The sequence below is a fragment of the Rhinatrema bivittatum genome, chromosome 3, assembly GCF_901001135.1.
Source record: "Rhinatrema bivittatum chromosome 3, aRhiBiv1.1, whole genome shotgun sequence".
Classification (NCBI taxonomy): Eukaryota; Metazoa; Chordata; class Amphibia; order Gymnophiona; family Rhinatrematidae; genus Rhinatrema; species Rhinatrema bivittatum.
Window position 1 is genome coordinate 127072219 of NC_042617.1, and position 19464 is coordinate 127091682.

Genomic DNA, 19464 nt, shown 5'->3' on the forward strand with positions numbered 1-19464 from the left:
CAACAAATTCCAGAGTTTAATTGTACGTTGAGTGGAAAAGAATTTCCTCTGATTAATTTTAAATGTGCTACATGCTAACTTCATGGAGTGCCCTCTAGTCCTTCTATTATCTGAAAGAGTAAATAACCAATTCATATTTACCCATTCAAGCCCTTTCATGATTTTAAACACCTCTATCATACCCCCCACCTCAGCCGTCTTAACATATGAGTAATGCTATACCTCTGTATGTGGATATTGAGAATATGGAGGTTGCCTATGTCTTAAATTTGCCTTTCATTTTATCTGAGAATGTTTACCAATTGAAACAGGTAATTAATGTAAGTACTTGGACAAACAATGCTTACCTGCATGTAGACACCCCTGCCCTTCTGGCATATCAGAGCGACAACCCACAGTAATATTTAGTTCCTAATTTAGGCCTATGCCAACTAACAAAGGACATACATTTGTTGTGTCCCAGGAAGCCTTTCCTAAAGGATACTACAGAAACTCTGTGTGGTTTCTCCTCTGACAAGCTCAGAGAAGGAGGAGGAGGAAGTGATCCTGTTCCCTCCTGCTGATGTAGCAGCTTTGCTGACTGCAGGAGTGCAGCAGTCACCACTATCATCGGTAGACCTGCGGTAGCTCAGTAACTCTTCTCCTCTCTATGGAAGGTTACAGGACACATAGTGACCAATATCTCTTCTATTCCTCATAGGGCCTCTTCCCCATTCTGCTCTGAGCAAGGTTGCAGTTGTAAATAATGTTTGGATAATTAGCACCCCTCTGAAAGAGATCACTATTTCTAACAAGCAAGATGCTACCAGTAAGGTTTCCTTATCCAGTAATGTTTCTTTAGTCACTATACCCAGGAACTCAATACTTACTGTCAGGGGGTGTCCTTATACTACCTAAAACCAGACCTGGTTCCCACAGAAGGAGAGATCCTGGATGTGCTTCGCGGCCATGAATTCAACTTTGATGATAACCTGGTATATCTTTTAGGCTATAAAGACTCTCAAATGGTTGAACTATCTGTGGACCAGAACACAGCAGAAATCGCTAACTACAATTATGATTCCAGAGATGAAGATATTTTACAAACTGGCTATGAACAGTCTTATGCCTTACCTGCCCTAGTCATGATCTCCATGATCTACGTGCTGTTTTCGATCTCCATTTTTAGAAAAATGCTCAAGTAAGACACACATGGAAAAGGTCTTGCTGGAGAGCGATGCACCTGCGAGACCTCCCACAGCCCCCAACTCTGGAACTGTATGAGGTACCAAATAAATCAATGATTACACCTCATCACCTTTCAGACTAAGAAAAGGAGGTATTAAACAAGCATGCATATTCTACCTCAAGTCTAAGATGATGTTTCTACCTCATATTGCTACAGTATGCATTGTGTGAGAAATACCTTAGTTCCTGGTTCCTTTTTACTCTTACATTTCCTATTACTATACTCAATTTCCCTTCACTATGACATCATTATTATTTTTCTCATTGTTACCATGATTTTATTCACTATTATTACATCTATTACATTATTATATTACTGCCCTTCTATTATTATTACTATTATGATTCCTTGTCAGTTCCATGACTCTATTATTGTTGTGTTATTCCTACCTTATATTGATGATGTCATCATTAGTGGTCAGTCATGTCATGACAGCTGAGGCCTGCACAGTAGTCTAATAGTTAGGCTTAAGCTGTGATAAGCTCCCTTGCCAGCTCATCCCAGTTTAAGAAAGGGGAAATGTATGGGTTACCCAATACTTTACCACTGAAGGCCCCAAAGAGGAATCTCAGCCTCAGAGGGACAGAGATTGAAAAAGATGGATACTCACAAGTACCCTCCTGCCAAGAACCTATATCAACAGAGAAAGAAAAAAACCAGATGAGAACTTTAACCAGCGCATCAAGATCTGCTTGTCTGTTGACTATAAGCCACTGTGTAAATAAACCAAGGCAGAGAGGAGAAAAACAACTTCTTTCTAATAGCAGAGGTCAGAGTCACCCAAGGAGAGTCCAAGTTCAGAAGAAGAATTTGTGGATGTGACAAGATGTGGTAGGACTCCCCGAGAACTTAAAAGGGGGGGGGGGGGAGGAGATCTGCAATGCAGAGGAAACAACCTCCATTCACTGCATGATTATGCATGAACTTCATGCAAAAGCATAAGCTGGCTAGTATAATAAGGGGCAGAGATAGAGAGGAGGACGAGAGAGATGACTACCCAGAGGAGCTGACTACCTGAAGGGGAAGACCACATGAAGAACCCCTTGTAACTCACTGTGTGGAGGAAAGAGAGGTCAGGAGTGGTTAAGAGACTGAAGAGAGAGGAAAGCCCTTCCTGATATCTGATCAGGAGTTTGACAAGAGGGAAGCCCTACCTTGGTACTGAAAACCTTGCCCCAAAGTACAGGACAGTCCAGAGCAGAGAGATGCCTCTTCCTATATCCAGTACTCGGACCCAGGAAGCAAGTCTGTCACTTGAGATGATCCCCGTCATCTGCCAGAGACAGCCCTACATGTAAATGGAGGGAATCTCCTGAAGTTATTGGAGATGGTAAGTTAACTATTGGTGTTAATATATATTATGAAGGCTAAGGTTTCTAAAGCCATTAATGGTGCAGATCTTTCTGTAGCATAAACTGGTGTTCATTAGCAAGGATGTTAGAGATATGTACTATTTATCTCTTTCTAAATTTTAAGCCTGCAAAGTCTGACAAATAAAGTCTAATTCTGTGGATTAAACACATTGTAATTCCTGAACGATTCGGATTGTAGGTGGTATAGGAGATAATAGGGAGAACTGTCTGTAGCCGGACCAACCTCACAGTTGTGGGAGAAGGGAGGGCAGGAAGGGCACACTAGCAAACAGGTTTCCAAACCCCTCATATTGCATATAACACCCCTCTTCAATTTCCATGTCTCTGCATCAGGGAAGGTAAAGATAAAATCTACATTGAACTGTCAAATCTCACTTTTCACTTATTCACCCTGCTGGACTCCTGGAAGAAGAATCCCCTACTCCTCCTCTGACATTAACTTCATACTCCTCTCTTCAGTCCTGCTCAACTCAGCTCTGCCCTTACCTCATGTTGGAAGCTCTATTTATACTCCACCCCACCCATCTTTCAAAAAGAAGGAAGGAAAATAAAAAGCTTGCATCCAGCAGAGCATAGATAACAAACCTCTTTGCAATCTTGCTGAACTCTCAGGGGAGAGAGAACACTCCAGAACTCACACTTCTCTTCAAGCAGCCCTAGGCAGGGTTACAGAATGTTTTTGTACAGTGGCTGTGAGAAAATCACCTATAGCCTACTTTTCATTATTTAATGGAATGGATTTGTGCTTTATGCTTAGTGCTTCTGTGAACAAGTATCCCTAGTTGGGCCTCTTGAGGAGTATGATTCCTTCCCTGACACAAAGTCAATTATATCTTACACATCTCGGTACAGCAGGAAGCTTCATGTGTTTGATACTAGGCTAGTATCAGTTCATGGAGCTACTTCTTCTTTTTAAGCAATTTTCCAAGGCTGTTTAAGGTCTAAGGTTGACTGGGAATTGTTTGGTCTTCCAGAGACCCTTGCTGCTTCTCAGGTTGGTACCATAAAATTCTTCATACACTATAGCATTGTTTTTTTTTGCACTGATTCTAGAACATTTCTTAAATTTTCTTAGATAGCACCTTATTTTATTTGATCCCTCAGTACTATCTATTTCTTTTAACTGCAAAAAAAAAAAAAATTCCCTGTAAACATCAAAACTGACCACAAGACAGATCTCTGAGAACCTCCACTGATAATTCCAGGTTTTGTTTTTTTGCTTGAGCTCCATTTACCACTCACCCCTGTTATCTATCACTTAACCAATTTGTAACCCTGGCTATGGACCCTAATATAAGTGACTGGTTGGAAACTGGTTGAGAGAGAGAGAGAGACAACAAAGGATAGTGGTAAATGAGAGTTCACTCTTGAGGACAGGAGCATTACTAATGGATTGCCATAGGAATTGGTCAATGGACCATTTCTTTTATAACATTTTTGTAAGCAAATTTGCAGAAGGTCTAGCAGGAACAGGTTGTCTTTTTTTGCCCATGATACCAAAATCTATAACAGGGTAGATATCAAAAAATGTGTAGTACACAGTATGTGGTGAAGCTTGAAGATTGGCTTAGAGCAGGGATAGACAACTTTGGTCCTCGAGTGCCACAAAGAGATCTAGTTTCAGGACATCCACAATGAATATGATCGAGATATATTTGCATATAATAGAAGCAGGACATGCAAATGTCCTGCATGCATATTCATGGTCAATATCCTGAAAACCACATCTATTTGTGGCACTCCATGACTGAAGTTGACTACTCCTAGTCTAGAGTGTGGCACCTAAGATTTAATGCTAAAAAAAGGGGCAGTGATATTAATTTGGGCTGCAAAAACCCAAGGGAGTGGTAAAGTATAGGGGGTGAAATTCTTCTATGCACAAAACAAGAGCAAAATCTGTGGATGATCATATCTGATGGCCAAACAGGTGGATAAGGCCAAAGCTAGAAAGATGTTTAGGTGGATAGGGAGAGGAATGGTCAGCCGAAACAAAGGAGGTGATATTGCCCCTGCATAAGTCCCTGATGATATAGCATTTAGAATACTGTGCACAATTCTGGAGGTTGCATCTTCAAAAGGGTATTAACTGGATAGAACTAGTCCAGAGGGTGGCTACTGAAATGGTCACTGCTCTTTGTTATAAAGCATATGGGGATAGACTTAAAGATCTAAACATGTACACCCTAGAGAAAATGCTGGATAGGAGAGATATGATAGAGACATTTAAATGCCTCCAAAGTATCAATGTACAGGAGGCGAGCCTCTTTTAATGGAAAGAAGACTCTGGAATGAGGGGTCATGGGATGAGAGTGAAAGGGGGAAGACTCAGGAATAATCTAGGGAAATATTTCTTTACAGAAAAGGCAATGGGTGTATGGATCAGCCTATTAGTAGAGGTGATGGAATTATTAGGAAGGGAATGGTTAATAAAACGGAAAATGTCATAATGCCTCTATATCACTCCATGGTGAGACCGCACCTTGAATACTGTGCACAATTCTGGTCGCCGCATCTCAAAAAAGATATAGTTGCGATGGAGAAGGTACAGAGATGGGCAACCAACATGATAAAGGGGATGGAACAGCTCCCCTTTGAGGAAAGGCTGAAGAGGTTAGGGCTGTTCAGCTTGGAGAAGAGACGGCTGAGGGGGGATATGATATAGGTCTTTAAGATCATGAGAGGTATTGAATGAGTAGGTGTGAATCAGTTATTTACACTTTCGAATAATAGAAGGACTAGGGGGCATTCCATGAAGTTAGCAGGTAGCACATTTAAGACTAATTGGAGAAAATTCTTTTTCACTCAACACACAATAAAGCTCTGGAATTTGTTGCCAGAGGATGTGGTTAGTGCAGTTAGTTTGGATAAGTTCTTGGAGGAGAAGTCCATTAACTGCTTTTAATCAAGTTTAGTTAGGGAATAGCCACTGCTATTAATTGCATCAGTAGCATGGGATCTTCTTAGTGTTTGGGTAATTGCCAGGTTCTTGTGACCTGGTTTGGCCTCTGTTGGAAACAGGATGCTGGGCTTGATGGACCCTTGGTCTGACCCAGCATGGCAATTTCTTATGTTCTTCTTCTTATGTTCTTATGGTCAGTAGTACCAATTCAAGAAAGCATGGGACAAGAAATGGGAATCTCTAAAGGAGTGGTAGGGATTGCAGAGCTGAGTAGTTGGTGTGGATGGGCAACTTGATGGACTCTTTACTTGAGTAATATTAAGCTAGGTTGAGAGAACATTGTACAAATCTCATCTTTGGTTGAGTTTCCTCACTCCGAAGGACATGAAATCTTCACAAGAGTGTACTGTTCTGTTTGTACGTCTCACTCTGAATGTCAAAGTGGCCCCTAACCCCTACACTATGGGGCGGATTTTCAGAGCCCTGCTCGCGTAAATCCGCCCAAAACCGGGCGGATTTACGCGAGCAGGGCCCTGCGCGCCGGGAAGCCTATTTTACATAGGCCTCCCGGCGCGCGCAGAGCCCCGGGACTCGCGTAAGTCCCGGGGTTCTCGGAGGGGGGCGTGTCGGGGGGCGGGCCCGGTCGTCGCGGCGTTTCGGGGGCGTGTCGGCAGCGTTTTGGGGGCGGGTCCGGGGGCGTGGCCGCGCCCTCCGTACCCGCCCCCAGGTCGCGGCCTGGCGCGCAGGAGTCCGGCTCGGGCGCGGGGATTTACGCCTCCCTCCGGGAGGCGTAAATCCCCCGACAAAGGTAGGATGGGGGTTTAGACAGGGCCGGGCAGGTGGGTTAGGTAGGGGAAGGGAGGGGAAGGTGAGGGGAGGGCAAAGGAAAGTTCCCTTCTAGGCTGCTCCGATTTCGGAGCGGCCTAGGAGGGAACGGGGGTAGGCTGCGCGGCTCGGCGCGCGCAGGCTATACGAAATCGATAGCCTTGCGCGCGCCGATCCAGGATTTTAGCCGATACGCGCGACTACGCGCGTATCTACTAAAATCCAGCGTACTTTTGTTTGCGCCTGGAGCGCAAACAAAAGTAGGCTGTTCGCGCGCCTCTTAAAATCTACCCCTATGTTAGGATAAGTACGGTCACTGGTGAATGCTGCAGTAAGAAAAGACGCTCATGATGATTGTAGATGGCTGGATGAAGGTTGAGTAGAGGCTGGGAGGTGTTTTGAATGCAGCTGTAATACTGGAGCAAGCTCAGAATTGGAAACGTGGAACAGGGATATCAAAGCAGGACTGCAGAGCTAGATATGGCGCATGAATACTGGATCTGGACTGCAGAGCTGGAGGTAGTGGAGGAACAAGGCCAGATGAGCACGGGTTTCAGAAGACATATCTCCATTGCTTCAGGTACAAACTTACCCCTGGATGCACTAAGCCATGATGTTTTATCTCAGGAGAGGGTCCCACCATCGAGGGGCAGGGGGGAGTATTTCTACGATAGTGTGGCCCCTCCCAGGAAAATGCATTGCAACTGTTTGGCACATTCTTTTGTCTTGCGACCAAACAACGGAATACAAAAGAATGTGACGAGCAGCCTTTTAACGCAATGGCAGCCTCAACCTCACGGGACTGCCATTGCCTTAAAGGGCCACTGGCCCAAAATTAAAAAATTGAGGCAAATGGGGAGGTTGAGCGGGGATCACGTGTGTGAAGATGGCCCCAGCCACCCCAATCCTCAAATCCATCCAATAAAATCAAGACCCTGGACCTGGCACCCCCCTCCCCCCCAAAGTTACACTGATGGCCCCCATCCATCAGTGCCCAAGTGACATCAACAACCATCTCCCCCATCTCCCAAGTCACAGGGAAGACCCCCTGATTTTTTTAAAAAAGGTCCTGGGCCCCACCATCCTGAAAGGAAAAGAAATTGTGTCCCGGTACTCTTCCCCACTCCTGACCCCTCTCCTGCACCCCATAATTAAAAAGAGATTCCATGTCAGAGCTGGGTGTACCTCACACCTGGCGCCATTTTCCAAAATTGCGCCGGGTGTGAGATAGCCCCAGTCATGTGACTGGGTTAAGGTCCCTGGGTTGAACCCAGACTACATGGCTGGGGTAAGTTCAGGTTGGTGCCATTTTGGTACAACTGGTCCTGACATGGGATCCACTGGTAGGTTTGGGTGGGTGTGGGAGGGGAGCCAGGAGGTGGAGTGCAGGCCTACAGCCTTATTTTTTAATTTTTCTGGGATCCAGGGGGGAGGGGATGGATATGGGTAAGTGGGGTCAAGATCCTTTCTTTAACCTGTAGAGGGTGGGGTGAAAAGGATGGGCAGGATCCTCTCTTTTACTTGTGGGAGGATGGGAAGGCTTTGCCTTTCTCTTGGGGGGTGGGGTAGTGGGGCCGTCGCTGTGCAAGTGTTTTGATTTTTTTTAATATTTTGAGGGGAGTTGGGTCAGCACTGACCCCCATTCAACCTCTCTGTTTACTGCAACTTTTTTTTTTTTTAGCCAGCTCTTTAAATGTGAGGCGGGAGGACTCGCATTAAGGTCCCGGGCCTCCCATCTCACATTTACCACTTTTTAAAAAGGTTTAGCTATTTTATCACAGCTGACCACTTTTTCTGCCTGCCACAATAAAATATTTGCATAGGACTGCCTATACATCACCTTCTTTGCATGCATTTGCAATTTTCATGCATTCAAATCACATGCAAAGAAGGTCGTTGTAATAGGGGATAGAACCTTGGTTGGGGAGATAGAAAGTATCATGTATATCACACAATATATGCGATATAAGGTGCATTAGGGCCCTAACGCGGCTTGATGCATTTCCCTGTTAACCAGATAACATCAGACCTGTTTCAGAACAGGTATAACGTTATCTAGTCTTGTGTGGCTGAATAACTTGCCGCTTAATCAGATAGTTTCGAAAGATATCTGGTTAAGTGGGTCTTATATAGTTTAAAAAAAAAATGATTGTGGGCATTCCAGCCCGATTCTCACCTTCTACCACAAATATCTAAATCCCCTGCTGGCCGAGAAACCCTCGAACCCCAACATTTTTAAGCAATTCTGAAAATATTGGTGCCAGCCCTCCATCCTTCCCCTCTCCCAACCTGGGAAGTAAAAGAAATAATGCATCCTCACCACCCCTTCACCCCCCCATGCTGCCACCCACCCACCCAGTACTTCAAAGTTGCCCCTTAAATGGCCTAGGATCACAGATTACTGTGATCTGATTCCTGGGCGCTTTAAGCAGAGCTCTGGGTAGTCAGGCTGGAAGCATAAAGCTATCAAAGTATCTGCCCAGAGCAGCCACGGACCACATAAGGTCCACATAAAGGGCAGCTCTGAAGTACTGGGTAGGTGGGAGGGGCTTAGAGGGAGGAATAGTGGCAATGGGGAAAATGAGGGGATTGCAAGGACAAATTATTCTTCTAAACTATTTCCCAGGGAGGGAGGGCCGGAGAGCCAGTGTCAATATTTTCAGTATTACTTAAAATTGGAGGGCGGGGGTCCTTGGCCAGCAGGAATTTTAGATATTTGTGGTAGGGGGGTCAGAGCTGAGCCAGGAGGCCCATGGTAAGATTTTGCTTTTGCTGTACAAAATCAACTTAATGAAACATCTTTTGAAGTGGCACGTTATTTGGCTACACAAGGTCAGATACTTTACTCCCATACAGCCATATTCAAAGGCTGGCCACTTAGATTAAGGGTAGCCTGATAACCCTCAGTGAGTGAGTATACACAGTGGGATGTTTATCACATTGAATGTCTGGGGCAAATTATCCAACTGCCTTTAGCCGGATAACTTGTCTGCTCGCCGGTTTACTGAATGAGGATCTCACAATGTATTACTATTGCAAATAATGCAAACAAAATCAGTGCATGCTCAGGTATATAACACATTTGGATTCTTATACTCTATAGGAAACAGAAGCACCTAGCATTTAAGTAAAATAATTGTATTAGCATTGGAAAATGAAGACAATTTGTTTTTTGTAAGCTATAACAGAAATCCATTACCCCACCCTATATCTCAGTTCAGTTCAAGAAAAATTTCAAGTTTTCCACCTAAATTCTGGCCAAAGTATTAGCATAAATTCTCAGTTAAATATCATGAGATTTTTTAATCATTTAGACAATCTTCTCTGCAGTTCAGATGGGTGATGAAGCAGTGGCTGATGTGTGGGAAGACTTATTTCCAGTGCACCTGTTAGTATGGCGATCAAATTCTCTCAGAGAGAAACTCTCAGAAAAAGAAATATTCCCACTGTATTTGAAATCAAATTGTGACAAATCTTCTGGAATTCTCTGCAACTAAATTAATCTTAATGCTAATAGTATGTAAGAACCTATTCTTAATACTGTTTGTCTAGCTTGAAATAAATCTAAATCACTTCCCTTTCCCTTGCTACTAAATAACAACCAACAACCTGGCATAATACTAATAAGTAACAGAAGCAATGTTTTTTTGTGAGTTGTAAGCAAAGCAGCCAGTTGGAAGTTGCAATTAAAGCCTTACCTCATGACTACATCCCTCTATCTCTCCCTTTCTCTCTTTCTAAAACCAATGCACCACCTTTTATATTTAATTTAAAAGGCTCATTAGTATTTAATCGCCCACGCAATCTCAGATGTAAAGATATACCATTCGTTATTTTTGGGATTGGGTTTTTGGCAATAATCGGGCATAGTAAAAAGATGGGGATTTTTGTAAACTGTAGTACTAAGGTTTACAAATTGGGGTATTTTTATTTGTACTTCTACGACTCATATTTCTCTTTCTATATTTCATATTTTGATAATTATTTAATGAGAAATTTGTGATTACATCTGTCAAAAAAGATTGCTATATCAAGAATGCACACACAGTGAAAACTTTTTAGTCAATATTAGATGGGGTAATTCTCTAAAGGTTTTTTTTATATGTTGCATTTGACAGGTTTTATGAGGTATTTTTCATTGTGTGTCATTTATCTTCTATAGAAGATATATAAAAGTCTTGTGTTGGTCACACTATCACACCTTCATGTCTATGGCCACCAGGTGGCACCTGGAACAGTGGAAGGTGCACTGCACAAATACAATATGCTATGTCTGCAAAGCCCTGCCTCTATGGCTTCCACATGCAGGCACAGGCACCAGCGGTTCTACACATACACACACACACACACACACACATATGCACATTTACACACACATTTACTCCTGCACACATATGATGCTCAGGCCAGCAGGGGAGGAGGTGCCATTGTCATTGCAGCCAGTGAACGATATGATATGAGTGGGGCAGGAAGGGAGTGAACTTGGGAATTGCAGGAATTGGTGGGGGGGAGCAGTGAGTGATACATGGGGAGAAGGCAATAAGTAAACTGGAAAAAGTGGGGGCTTCATGGGGTCGAAAAGGGAATGAACGAAGATGAGTGAGGTATTTGTTGAGGAGTGAATGGCTAGGATAAGTGATGGCTTTGTGGGGTATAGGAGAGAGTGAACTGGGATGAGTGAGAGGTTTGTTGGGGAGAAGACTGCACAGGGTGAGGGATTGTGGGTGTGAGGAAGTAAGCTGGAGTAGGAGAGCATTTTTTGGAACATTTGCGGATCCCCACCACTATCATGACATCTCCACTACTCCTATCTTCTATCCATGGTGAGCTCTTACTGGGTGAAGTAACCCTGCTCACCGAACCAGTGAACTTACGTACTGGTGCTCTTCATACAGAGACTATTTCCTTCTTTGTGCTAGAGAAGGCCATGCACCCTTTAGTACTGGAGCTACCGTGGCTGCAGAAACATATGGCTCAATTCAACTGGGTCACCTTGGAGCTTTCACTTTGGAGACCAGATTGCTACGGTAAATGTCTGATGGAGGTCTCTCCAATACCCTGCATGCCAACTACCCCATTGTTGCCAGGGTTGCCACCTCAATATGCATACTTTCAAGATGTATTTTCCAAAGAAGCCGCAGATGTGCTGCCTCCACACAGATCCTACGACTGCACCATCAACTTGAAGCCTAACACAGAACCACCCAAAGGAAGGGTTTACCCTCCCTCCATAGTGGAAAATAAAGCTATGTCTGAGTACATCCAGAGAATCTTCAGAAAGGCTTCATAAGACCCTCCAAGTCTCCTGCCAGTGCAGGCTTCTTCTTCACGGGGAAGAAGGACGAAACATTACGTCCATGCATTGACTACAGAGGTCTAAACGAGATGACTGTAAAGGACCACTATCCCTTACCACTCATCTCGGAGCTATTCAATAGACTACAGGGAGCCAAGATATTCTCCAAGCTTGATCTCAAAGGAGCCTATAACCTTGTTCACATCCACTCTGGCGATAAATGGAAGACAGCTTTTAATACCTGGGATGGGCACTTTGAATACCTGGTAATGCCCTTCGGCCTGTGCAACGCCCTGGCTGTCTTCCAAAACATGATGAATGACATTCTGTGTGATCTACTCTACCAATGTGTCATTGTGTACTTGGGATGACATCTTGATATTTTCCCAGGAACTGAATACCTACCAGGAAGATGTCAAAAGAGTTCTGCAGAGACTTTGCGAGAACCATTTATATGCCAAGTTGTCTAAATGCAAATTCCACAAGGAATCTGTGCCCTTCTTAGGGTACATTGTTTCTAAGCAAGGCTTCCAGATGGACCCTCAGAAGCTTGAGAGCATTCAAAAATGGACACAACCCACCGGTCTAAAGGCTCTTAGACAATTTCTGGGATTTACCAACTACGACAGAACATTCATCAAGAATTACTCTTCACTAACTGTTCTACTAACAGCAATGACTAGGAAAGGAGCCAACATCGCCAATTGGTCTATGGAAGCTGTGACAGCATTTCAGAAGCTGAAAGACACCTTCTCGAGTAAGCCATGCCTCCGCCATCCGGACCCTACATGGCCTTTTATTGTGGAAGTCGATGCCTCAGATGTAGGCGTAGGGGCCGTGCTAAGCCAGACCAGTGACTCTAAGATCTTGCATCCATGTTTTTTCTTCTCCCGATGGTTCTCGCCAGCAGAGAAGAACTACAGCATTGGGGATAAAGAACTACTGGCAATAAAGATGGCATTCAAAGAGCGGCACCTCTGGTTTGAAGGTGCACAACATCAGATCACTGTTTTCACCAATCACAAAAATCTGGAGTACCTCCGTCACGCTCAGCACCTAAACCATAGACAGGCGAGATGGTCCCTGCTTTTCAACAGATTTGACTTTATGTTGAAATATCGCCCTGGAGATAAGAACGTCAGAGCAAATGCCCTATCTCGCTCATTTCTCTCTGAAGACGTACCTGATGAACCCCAGCATTAGGGATGTGCAGAGCAAAAGTTTATGTTCATAAGTCCATTAGTCGAAAGGGGGTCCCATTTGCGGTCAATATGGACATATGGAGAATTCCATAAGTTGAGTCTATGTCCATACGTGCAAATAAAAATGTAAACCCCTCACCCTCCTTAATCCCCCCCCCCCCAAGACTTACCAAAACTCCCTGGTGGTACAGCAGGGAGTCAGGACGCCATTTCTGAACTCCTTTGCGAGGAGCACGTGACATCGGCGTCACGTCGGAGTGACGCGGCGTCACGAGATTCCCCGCGCGATCGCTCTGGGACCCTTGTTGCACCCAAAAGGAACTTTTGGCCAGCTTGGGGGGGCCTCCTGACCCCCCAAGCGGGGGGTCCAGCGGGGGTCATTCCCGGATCCCCGCTGGACCCCCAGGGACTTTTGGCAAGCTTGGGGGGGCCTCCTGACCCCCCCAAGACTTGCCAAAAGTCCAGCGGGGGTCCAGGAACGACCTCCTGCACTCGAATCGTGTTGCCGTACAGCCGGCGCCATTTTGCAAAATGGCGCCGGCCATATGGCGATATTGCAAAATGGCGCCGGCTGTACGGCAACACGATTCGAGTGCAGGAGGTCGTTCCCGGACCCCCACTGGACTTTTGGCAAGTCTTGTGGGGGTCAGGAGGCCCCCCCAAGCTGGCCAAAAGTCCCTGGGGGTCCAGCGGGGGTCCGGGAGCGATCTTCTACGCTCGTGACGTCGGGGACAGGAACCAAAATGGCGCCGGCGCCATTTTCTATCAACGAACTTGTGGCCCGAGAGTGGAAGATCACAACGGGACCCCCCCACTGGACCCCAGGTAATTTAAGACATTTTGGGGGGTTCGGGAGGGTGGGGGATTTATTTTAAAGGGTCGGGGTGGGTTTTAGGGATGTTTTAGTGTGGCGGTTTTCCCGCCCTCCCCCGATTTACGATTTACACGATATTTATAAAAACAAAACCGCGACGATCCGATTCCCAACCCCCCCCCCCAGCCGAAATCGATCATTAAGACGATCGATCACACGATTCACATCTCTAGTAACAATACCATCTGGGTTACAGTGGATTGTTTCTCGAAGATGGCTCACTTTGTGGCTCTCCCTGGCTTGTCTTCAGCCATGAAGCTTGCTAAACTTTTCATTACCCACATCTTTCGTCTACATGGCATGCCAAAACACATCGTCTCTGACAGAGGAGCACAATTTACAGCAAAATTCTGGAAAGCTTTGTGTAAGAAGTTTGACATCACTCTCGACTTCACCTCTGCATACCATCCTCAGTCGAACAGCCATCCTTGATGTAAGAAAGAAAGGCAGAGTTTGGTAATACCTCCTGTCATGGGAGGTTAATGGACCTGAAGAAAACTCTTGGGAACCTTTGGCTAATATCATGGACAAAGAGATGCTTCGTCAATTCTACCGACTGCATCCTCGAAAACCAAGACCAGGTAGGGAGTCTGCAGGGGGCTCTCTGAAGGGGGGGGGGGGGGTACTGTTGCATCCGTCGGTCTGAGACGGCTTCAACCTCTGAGCTTCACCTTTCTCTCTGCTCTCCCCGCTAGCCTTGCCACGTCTGCATTGGAACGGCAATGACAAGGCAATCCGCCATGTTTCTCCTGAGGGCCTCCTAGGTGCATGCAATGCAAATCTTTATCCACATCATGGCGGGAACCTCGGGGGCGGCCCCCTCAAGTGACGTCATGCCATCCAGGTATTTAGCCTGCCCTTCGTTTACTAACAAATTGAGTTAGCAAGAATTGAACTTGTCTGGTCTAAGCTACTCTGCCATTTCCCTGCTGCCGCTGGAAGCTCTCTCTGCCCTTCGGGGTATTTCTCTAACCTGGGTACCTGCTCCTCGGGGGACCTTTGCTTTCTTTCAGGTGCCTATCAGGGATCAGGTACTCGCTACTCGAGGGCCTGCTCTCCCTGCCTCAGTGCCTATATTCAATTACTTCTGCCTGCTGGCATCTCCATCTATACAGCTACCAACTTAGTGAGTAATCTAACATTGTCAATCTGTCTCATCTACAGATCAGCACTGGGAACCTGCATCCTGCACTCCCTATACTATCATTGCGAGACGGGTCTCCTCTGCTGAGGGCCCCTGGACTGCTACCGCTGGATCACCTCACTACTGCCACGTCTGGTAGTATCATTCTGCTGTATAATAAAAGACAAATCTCTGTGTTTGCATATCTAGAGTCTAGCCTAGTACTGTGGTTCCTCACGGGGTTTCTCCCCATGGGAGTGGTCATCACCACAGTACCCAAGAATCCAACACCTCAAAACCATAACAAGGGGAGCCAGGTGAATAAGGGTTTCATGGGGGGAGGAGTGAATGAACTGATTGTGAGGAAAGGAGTCATGAATCATAGGGAGGGGGAGTAAGTCAACTGGAGAAAGAGATGATGCTCATATTGTGCAATGATTCTTAATGAACTATTTTTTTGGATTTCATAGTCTGTTATTAAATAAATATTGACTAGATGTGGCAGGGTCCAGGCACTCATCCTATCCAAATTAAACTACTGCAATTCCCTACTCTTAGGACTCCCTGCAACTTCACTAAAGCCCCTTCAAATGCTACAAAACGCCACCGCTAGAATCCTTACAAACACCAGAAAAAACGAACACATCACCCCTATACTAAAAAACCTTCACTGGTTACCCATACAACTTAGAATTTTCTTCAAATCTTATGCTAATTCACAAGATCCTATACAATCAAATATAAACTGGTTCAACACCTCCTTCCACTTTCAACCCCCCTGAAGATCCACCAGATCCTCCAATACCTCACCCAAACATATACACCTATCCTCGACTCGGGAACGTGCCCTATCCCTTGCCAGCCCTTTCATCTGGAACTCAATGTCCATTGATCTAAGGCTTGAACCCAACACACAAAACTTCAAAAAGAAATTGAAAATCTGGCTATTCAAACAAGCCTACCAATGACTCTCGCACACTCCTCCTCTCAAACCGAGTGCTTCCTCCCACTCGAAAGCCCTTATTATTTAGTCCTGTTATTCTTTCCTATAATACGTTTATCTTTACAGTTATTTGAAATCTATAGTTAATTGTTCTTATTATCTTCATGCCTCCAACAACTTTATTCCCTTCCTGTATTTCCCCTGCCTGAAAATTCTATGAAGTTGTTAAACTTCTTAAGATGTAACTTCCTTTCTTGCTTCGGAATGTTTAACTGTAAACCGATGTGATGTGCAAACGGATGTCGGTATAGAAAAGCGTTAAATAAATAAATAAATAGATTTGGGTCCTTGCTTCCATGAGCCTAGGTTGTGCTGGCACTGGATAGTGCAACCCAGGGTCATTGACAAAAAGCTGAAATGGTAAAAGCAATGCTTCAGATTGCTAGCAGGGAAATTTGTTGTGCACTTTTTCTTTTTTCTTGTTGTGTGAAGAGATGACTAGTTATATGTTTCTTATGAAGTTTGATTGGATTGCTTGTGAATTCTTTTTTATTCTAATATGCAAGTCTAAGTAACTTGTGTACAATGATTTCCAATGTTCACTCTATGTTATAACTAAACAATTGTTCAGTATTATTCATCATCTGGGACCCGTGTAAACTATATATTATAAATGGAAAAACATCATATCAGTGTACATTATAATAAGGTTCTGCACATATGCACCCACCAGCCCATCTGCACACACATCCACATATCCACATGCACACATGTACACACCGGGATGGATTAAGCCCCACTGAACTACTGTAATTATAGGCTACAGCTCCAAAAGCCTCAAACCTCACTGCCTTATCAGGGAGTCCCACTCTCCTGTGCTGAGGTTAGTGTTAGTACAAAGATGGAATCAAATTTAAATCATCAATTACATAAATTGTAATAATCAAATTAAAAAATCATAATGCTTACTCCTTGAAACCATATACCAGGTTTAACAAAAGGTAGTGTGTACAGTTATATTTCCTGATAATGCCAAACTTTTGTAAACGGTCATTCTAAATGAATAAACAATGTTTGAATGTAAAGCACTTACATGAAGTTAAACTATAATTTATTTAATCACATTTACTACAACAAAAATTGAATTTAAGAAATACATGAACTGAGATTATTGAGTTAAACAAATGATTGAAAAATATCAAAGGAGTGCTTTTCCACTTTTCAAATTGAGTTCCCATTTGTGACAAGAGATATAGGCCAAACTTGACAGTAGGCTAGCTAACTAGAAATAAGTTGAATAAAGAGTTCAGAATTCAACATTTTTGGTACTATGATTATGAAATGCAAAAAATTCACCTGCAGAGTATGGCTTTACAAGTTATAAAAAAGGAATGGACTAGTGAGAAAATGTTCCAGTTAGAGCAAAAAAAGGTGAATATATTTGATTCTCAGCAGTTTAACTAACAAGGTTCAGACTGGGAAAAATGCCCATGCTATTTACTAAAAATATAGTTAAGTTCTGAAAAGAAAGGAACTAAGAAAAAGTGAAAACCACTTGTATAACCACATTTGAACCACATTGAACATCAGAAATACTACTGAAAAATTTTTATTTACTTCCGCTAAATATATTCTATGGCCTACAAAGAAAATATCGGATATCTTTTAGTGTATATGAATTAACATTCCATGGACCTTTTATTAACTCCTATGACCAAATCCTGTTGGGAATCCCGGTTGCGGACCACCGCAGCCAGGTACCCCCCAACTTACCCGGTAGATGCCGGTCTCCATCCTATCCTGTGGCCCTGACAGGCAGGCAGCGTCGGGCCTCTGCCGCGGCATTCTCCCCATGAGGGAGACGCCACCGACTGCTTCCTGACTCCTCCTCCCTAGGTGTGCGAGGCCTAGCTCCACATTTAAAGGGGCCACGGTGAGAAACCTCGGCCCAGCCCCCAATGATGACATCACCACTTAGGGTTATATAAGCCCACTTCCTGCTTCCCTTCCTTGCCTTACCTTGTCAACAGGTCAGCTTATGAGAGTAGCTAGTTGCTTGTTTCTGCGTTCCTGTTTCCATTCCTGTGTTCCAGCTTGTTCCAGTTCCTGTCTTTGGTTGACTCCTCGGCTCTGACCTTGGCTTGGTATCCTGATTCTCCTGTCTTCTGCCCCTCCTGATCTCTGGTGTGTTTTCTGGTTTCTGCTTGTCTTCAGCCTGTCCCGAAGTCTGGTCTGGTTTACCGTGTTGTACCGCTGCTACCCGCCTCGACTCCTGGACCATCTCTGTTCTTCCAGATCTCTGCCAGCTTCGACTCTGACCACTTACTGGACTCTCCCTACCAGGAGATCTTTGCCTAAGTCCTGCCGACCCCGACACCCAAGGGCTCAGCCTGCGGGAAATGAAGGCTGGTAAAGGTGAAGCTCCAGTCTGGTCTCCTGGTCTTGCACCGCCTCCCGGCTGAGAGTACCATTAGAGGGTCTCCCCTCAGTGGATCCTTCTGCTCTCAAGCCGGCTCAAGGGTCAACAAACCCAACAGTTTGCCAAGGCCATGGACCAGGAAGATCTCTCCAGCCTCCAGGCCATTCCGAGCATGGCTCAGCGTTTGCAGCAACAGCAGCATTGCCTGAATGTATTGGCTGCTACTGTTGAGAGGCTGGCTAACTGCCTGGACTCCAGCCCGCAGACTGTGGCACCACATCTGCCTCCAGTTCCTGTGCTGATGCCTTCAAAATCTCTGCATCTACCTGCACCACCTCGCTACGCTGGAGATCCAAGCAGTGCCGGGGTTTTTTTAACCACTGCTTTATGCGCTTCTTGCTTCAGCCATCGCAGTTCCTGTCTGACCAAGTCAAAACGATGTATATTTTGTCCTTGCTGGATGACAGAGCCCTGGCTTGGGCCTCCCCCCTCTGGGAACGAGGCGACTCTCTGCTTGGAGACCTCCAGCCCTTTGTCCAAACATTCAAGCAGGTTTTTGATGAGCCGGCCCAACAATCTACGGCCGCCACAGAGTTCCTCCATTTATGACAGGGCTCCCAACCCTTGGTCGACTATGCAGTTGAGTTCCGCACACTGGCCTCTGAGCTGGGCTGGCGGGAGGACAGCCTGCAAAGTATCTTCCTAGAGGGCCTGTCCTCCAGGATCAAGGACAAGCTTGCAGCCCAGGAACTGTCTGATGACCTCAAATCCCCGATTGATTTGACAGAACAGATTGACTGTCGATTACAGCAGCAAGCCGAAGAACTAAAACCCAGACGTAGGCCCGTTCCTCTGGCATCTTCTTTTTCTCAGCCACTGGCTCCTCCTTCCACCGAAGCCAGCTTGGCATGAACCGAAGAATCTATGCAGCTAGGCCGCAATCCTCTCACCCCTGAGGAGAGGCAGCAACACCGCTCTCTGGGCCTCTGCCTCTACTGTGGCAGCAAGGGCCACTTGTTGGCCCAGTGCAAAGAACATCCAGAAAACTCCCGAACTGACCCTAGGCTGTGTGAATCCTGCTCCCCAATGCATGATTCTGGTATCCTTGTCATACTCAGGAGGCTTATTCTCTATGTTGGCTTTCATTGACTTGGGAGCCGGCGGGAACTTCATTTTGGCAGAATGGGTGAAACAACTACAACTCCTAGTACTCCCAAGGACTCCACCTCTGTGGATTTCCTCCATACATGGAAGTCCTCTTCCTGGTTGTGTGACCTCCATC